The sequence below is a fragment of the Vombatus ursinus genome, unplaced genomic scaffold (assembly GCF_900497805.2).
Source record: "Vombatus ursinus unplaced genomic scaffold, bare-nosed wombat genome assembly UNPS02014832.1, whole genome shotgun sequence".
Lineage (NCBI taxonomy): Eukaryota > Metazoa > Chordata > Mammalia > Diprotodontia > Vombatidae > Vombatus > Vombatus ursinus.
Window position 1 is genome coordinate 46,242,192 of NW_020954610.1, and position 6,000 is coordinate 46,248,191.

The window sequence follows — 6,000 nt, forward strand, 5'->3', positions numbered from 1 at the left end:
GATATACATCCATGATATGTATAATGTGTATAAAATATAATGGCTTGTTAGGACTGTATTTATACTTCTATACATGATAATGAAAATAAATCAACCCTTTCTTCCATGTATCTTTAATAGTTTCTTCGTATCTTCCTACAAACAGGTTCAGATCTCCCGATCTTTAAAAAAAAAATAGCCCTAGCTTAATACTTGTCCCCAACCCAATTCCCAACATTCCATCTCTCTCCTACCCATTCACTGCTAAAGTTCTTTAAAAAACTGCCTACATGAGTGCCTGTACTTCCTTACCCATTCGTTATCTAGTTTCCATCTCCCTTACACTACTGTAACTACTTTTTCAAGATATTAATCACCAAATGGCCAAACCCAATGGTCTTATCCTCTTTGACTGCTACACAATATTTGCATTATTGCTACATCTCCCACGGGATATTCTCATCTCCCCTGGCTTTTGGAACACCACACCTACCTGATTCTCCCACCTCTTTAGCCATTCCTTTTTTTGTCTCTGTCACTGGCTCCTTCTTTTCATCTTTTCAGGTAGATATTCCCTTATTGATCCTGACCCTTTTTAGGTAGGTGTTCTCCTAAGGTTCTGCCCTGGGCCCTCTGCTTTTCTCCCTCTATACTATCTCCCTTGGAAATCTCAATCACTTTTATGACTTTGAATATCACCTCTATGCAAGTCACTCACAAATTTATATCTCTGGCTCTGATCCAAGCTCCAAACCAGTACTTCCAGCTCTATTTAGATGTTCCACTGGTACCTCTATTTCAATATGACTTTCCCCTAAAACCTCTTCCTCCTGCTGACTTCACTGTTTCCATCTGTGGCACCACCATTTGCCCTGTCTCTCACATTAGAAACTTTGGTCTTCTCTTTGACTCTCTACCCCCTCTCATTTCTCATTTTCAATTATCATTATATTGATTCTACCTTCATAATATCTTTGATCACCCCTTCCCATTCTGGTATGAACTCTCATTACCACCCACTGTACTATTACAATAGCCTCCTCACAAGTACTCCTGCCTCCCCTCTCTCCCACCTCCAATCTATTGTCCACACTGCTTTAATACTTTTGTATCTTTCTTAAGATAAAAATGAAATGTAGATAGAGCACTGGCCCTGAAGTCAGGAGGACCTGAGTTCAAATCCAGACTCAGACACATAATACTCACTAACTGTGTGACCCTGGGCAAGTCACTTAACCCCAATTGCCTCACACACAAAAAAAATCCAAGTGGCAAACCACTCCAGTATCTTTGCCAAGAAAACCCCATGGGCAGTATGGTCTACAGGGTCACAAAGAGTTGGACATGACTGAACAACTGAACAACATGTATTATAGTCCCCATAGAGGATGCTCTATTGAAGGAATGAGATCTATATGTGTCTTATCTGAACTCTGTGCCTTCTTCAGCATATAGCACAGTACAGAGTGAGCATTTAATTAATGTTTATTGAATTGAATCAAAATGTTCCAGTTGCTTAAGAAATTTACTTCAAGATGTATCATTTCCTATTCTAAGTCATGGGAAGGAGAGAAAACATGGGGATTGATATGCATGCCAATTGCTCAAGTCATTAATACTGTCACAAATTTGCCCCCAACATCTCCTGGAACCTAGAGCTAATTCTTTTTTTTTTTTTTTTTTGAAAATACGTTATCTGTTTGACTGATCTCTTTCCATCTTTGCAGGGGCTAGGAAAATCAGAAACAATACAAGTGAAGACATGGTTATCTATTAGAAATGAACAAACACAATGACCAATCTGCTGCTATCCCCACAGGTCCCTCTGAGAACACTCTAGACCCTCTCCAGCTTCTAGCTAACAATCTAGTCCTTTCCCTAAGGAGGCATTTTATCATACGTTGTGATTATTATCACAGCAGGCACAGAAAAAAGGGGGGAAAACACCTATCTGTGTCCTAATGAATGATCTGATGGAGAAAATAGAAATCTTTTAGTGGCCAGAAGTGATAAGTGCTACTTCCAGAAAATGTGACTTTGTATTCTTACTGGAATGGAAGCAGCAGGGTATAGTGGATGGAGAGCTGGTCTTGAAGCCAAGAGGACTACGGTTTCAGTCCTGTGTCTGATACATTCTACCTGTGTGACCCTGGGCAAGTTACTAAACCTCTCAGTGATCTAGGCAACTCTCTGAAACTAGAAATTACCAAAAAAGATGCTGGAGGCAACTAGGTGGCACAGTGGGGAGAGCACCGGTCTTGAAGTCAAGAGGACCTGAGTTCAAATCCAGCCTCAGACCAAGCACTTGATACTTACTAGCTGTGTGATCCTGGGCAAGTCACTTAACCCCAATTGCCTCACTTAAAAAAAAAAAAAAAAGATGCTGACCTATAAGGATAGAGGGAGTTTTCTCACCAGGGTGTTCTCTATGCCAGGGAAATCACAGATCTAGTAACTATTCTCAATCACTTGAATGAAGGAGGAAAATTCTTAAATTCTAGAAGGAAAAAGCAGTACCAGCAGAGGCAGTAAACGTCACACCTCAGGAGGCCCTTGCTTATCACAATAAATTATTAAGATAGAGATGGAATATTCAGACTAAAGTAAACTAAGTGAATATTATCTTATTTTTTACTCACTGTGTGACCCTGGGCAAGTCACTTAACCCTGATTGCCCCACCAAAAAGAAAAAAAATGTTTTTCACCCAGCAATACCACTTCTAAGACTGTATCCCAAAGAGATCATAAAAATGGGAAAAGGACCCACTTGTACAAAAATATTTATAGCAGTTCTTTTCGTGGTGGCCAAGAATTGGAACTTGAGGGGATGTCCATCAATTGGGGAATGGCTGAACAAGTTGTGGTATATGAATGTAATGGAATACTATTGTGCTATAAGAAATGATGAACAGATGGTCTTCAGAAAAACCTGGAATGACTTGTATAGTCTGATGCTGAGTGAAGTGAGCAGAGCCTCAGAATGTTGTACACAGTAACAGCCACAGTAATAGTCATGTGATGACTAACTTTGATAGACTTAGCTCTTCTCAGCAATGCAAGGATCTAAGACATCTCCAAAGGTCTTATGATGGAAAATGCTATTCACATCCAGAGAAAGAACTATGGAGTTTGAATGCAGATCGAAGCATACTATTTGCTCCTTTTTTTCTTCTGTTTTGTTTCTTCTTTCTTGTGGTTCCTCCTATTGGTTCTAATTCTTCTTTATAACATGACTAATGTGAAAATATGTTTAGTAGGAATGTATATGTAGGGCCTATATCAGATTGCACGCCATCTTGGGGAGAGAAGAGGGAAGGGAGGGACAGAAAATTTAAAACTCAAAATCTTATGAAAGTGAATGTTGAAAACTAAAAATAAATTAATTATTGAAAAATGTATTCCAATTATAGGAAAAAAATTATCTTATTTGTATGGGACATGAGAACATCTGAATACAAGTAAATTAAGCCAGCCAATTTTCCTGGACTATGTGGTCCAAAGGTGGTCCAAAGGCAAAAATGGAATGAGTTGAGTAATAGCAGAATAGCCTTGCACTAGCCAATTTGGAGCTGAGGTGGTTAGTTGCCACATCTGTGCATATGACAAACTCAGTTGTGCAGTGGCAGGTTTCTACTCCCAACTCTGGGTAGTTGGGGCTCGTCCAGGTAAGTTTAATTCATCTCCCTCACTGCCTCAAAGAATGAGGTGGGTGGGAGAAGAGGAAACCCTTGAACTGCCTCAGGACTCTCAGACTGAGCTGGACCAGACTTAGGCTCCTCATGACTATCCCTCAGCCTGGCACTCCAGGAACTGAACCTGGGGGCAGGACCACATACTGTGGACAGGGCCTTGGGCAGCTGGCTGAGCATGATTTTTTTCTCAGCCTACCCCAAAGCCCTTCCTTCATGCAATCCAAAGGCTGCCTTGTCTTTGGAGCCATCTCCTGTCCCAGGACACTAGGTAGGTGGCCTTCTATAGGAACATGGCAGAGAAAAAATGAGTGCCCAAGGGCATCCCAGAGCTCTCCTACAGCAGGATGAGATGAGTAAGTGTAGGAGGGTCCCATCAATGTCATACTTCTGCTCCAAATACCTCTTTTCCCTCCCATTCTCAAACACCATGGGATGGGACCAAGTGTATAGTAGAGATGTAATATTAATAATAACAACAATAACAATAGCAAGCATTTACATAGTGCATTAATGTTTATAAAGTACTTTCTATATGTTATCTCATTTAATCGTCCCAACAACACTGGGAGGTAGGTGCTATTATTATCCCCATTTTACAGGTAAGGAAAATGAACATGAGAAAATTTAAGCAACTTGCCCAGAGTTCCCCTCCCCCCAATAGATTGTAAACTCCTTGAGGACAGGGACTGTCTCCTTCTTACTTATACCCCCAGGGGTTAGTACAGTGCTTGGCACATACTATGAGCTTAATAAATATTTATTCTTTGTACTGTATTGTGGAATGCTCAGTCTTCTTTGCCAGGGATAGAAGCAAACAAATGAGTGGTTTTTTTCTTTTTTTTAAATCACTAAATTCTTTCCACAGACTATATTAGATGTCTTAAATACCAAGCATCCCCCTGAAAATTCCCTATTCTGCAGAGAAAATATATTAACCAGAGAAGTGAAAGGATGATATATGATATCCTATAGTTTTGTTCATGTAAAGAATCAGTACTGATTAGAATGAAGATATACATGCAAACCTGCCAAAATGTTGACAGCCAGCTCAGAACTATATTCCTTGATTAAAAAAGTGTTTTCTTTTATAAGTTTCAGGAACTTTACAAGAGACAGCTGTATAATTGTAATATGATTCTTCAACTCAAATTAATGTTGCCAATTCACTATAACGAAATACTTGCATAAGAACTTAAATATTGTTGATGTTCCCCTTTGATTTTGTACTATGCTCATACCACACAAACATCAATTTATACTTACTGTATGGCCTGTGTATATGATCCATATTAAGAAATATTAATATTGTTCAATGCTTATGGGGCTAAAAAGAGGGATATATGATCTAATTTTGGTCAGTAATACCATCTGGATAATGCTGATTCAGAAAGAGAACATTTGTTAGTTGCAATGAGATACAAAATAAATCAGGTTATGAATCATACTGTATGAAATAAAATGTTACTATTATTAATGCATTATGTGCTAAACAGAGTACAAGACATAGAATTAGATAGAATGCCTGACCAGTAGACCCATGCTCCAAATTATACCTGTAGAAGGATGCAAGAAATGGTATTACAATACCATGTTATCACAGTGCATTGTGATTATGGTCAATTGAGAACACAAGATTAATGTGAAATACTTCAATCAATGTCATCAACCTACTGAGCCATCTCTGAACAATATAACTAGCAATTTCATTGTTTAGCCATGAAAATAAAAGTATATGGGGCAAGAAATAGAAGCAGCCAGGCATGGCTTATAGACAGATAAATAGATGTAGTCCTTACCTTAGAAAATGAGATATTGTCTCACTAGCATACAAAATTATGCCTAAACAATTGACTGGGGTGGGAGGGGGTGAAGGGGAAGACCAGCTTCCCCTTTCCACATTGCCCATACCCTTTTACCCTAGTAGAAATAGAAGAACTTTTTAAAGTGAGTCCGTCAGGCTGTGTTGACATAATACAAAATCAAAAAGGGTTTTTGTCATATATCCAGTTAATTTGCCAGTGGTATTACGGTCTGCCTAGCTCATGACTCCTACTTTTTTTTTCTTGAATACTCCTGCCTGGGTGCAGATTTAGACCTGGCCCTTATCTCCACTGGGTACAATGGCCAGATGTGGGCATTTGTTCTAACCACAATGGGTTTTTTTTTAATTCTACTTGGCCTCAGAGATTTGGCCAAAGTAAGCTTCATAAAGAAGCCGGGGGTCCAAAAGAATCAAGGCTATGAATATCTGGTTCTGCCTGATCCTGAATCACACACACACACACACACACACACACACACACACACACACACACACACACACACACAC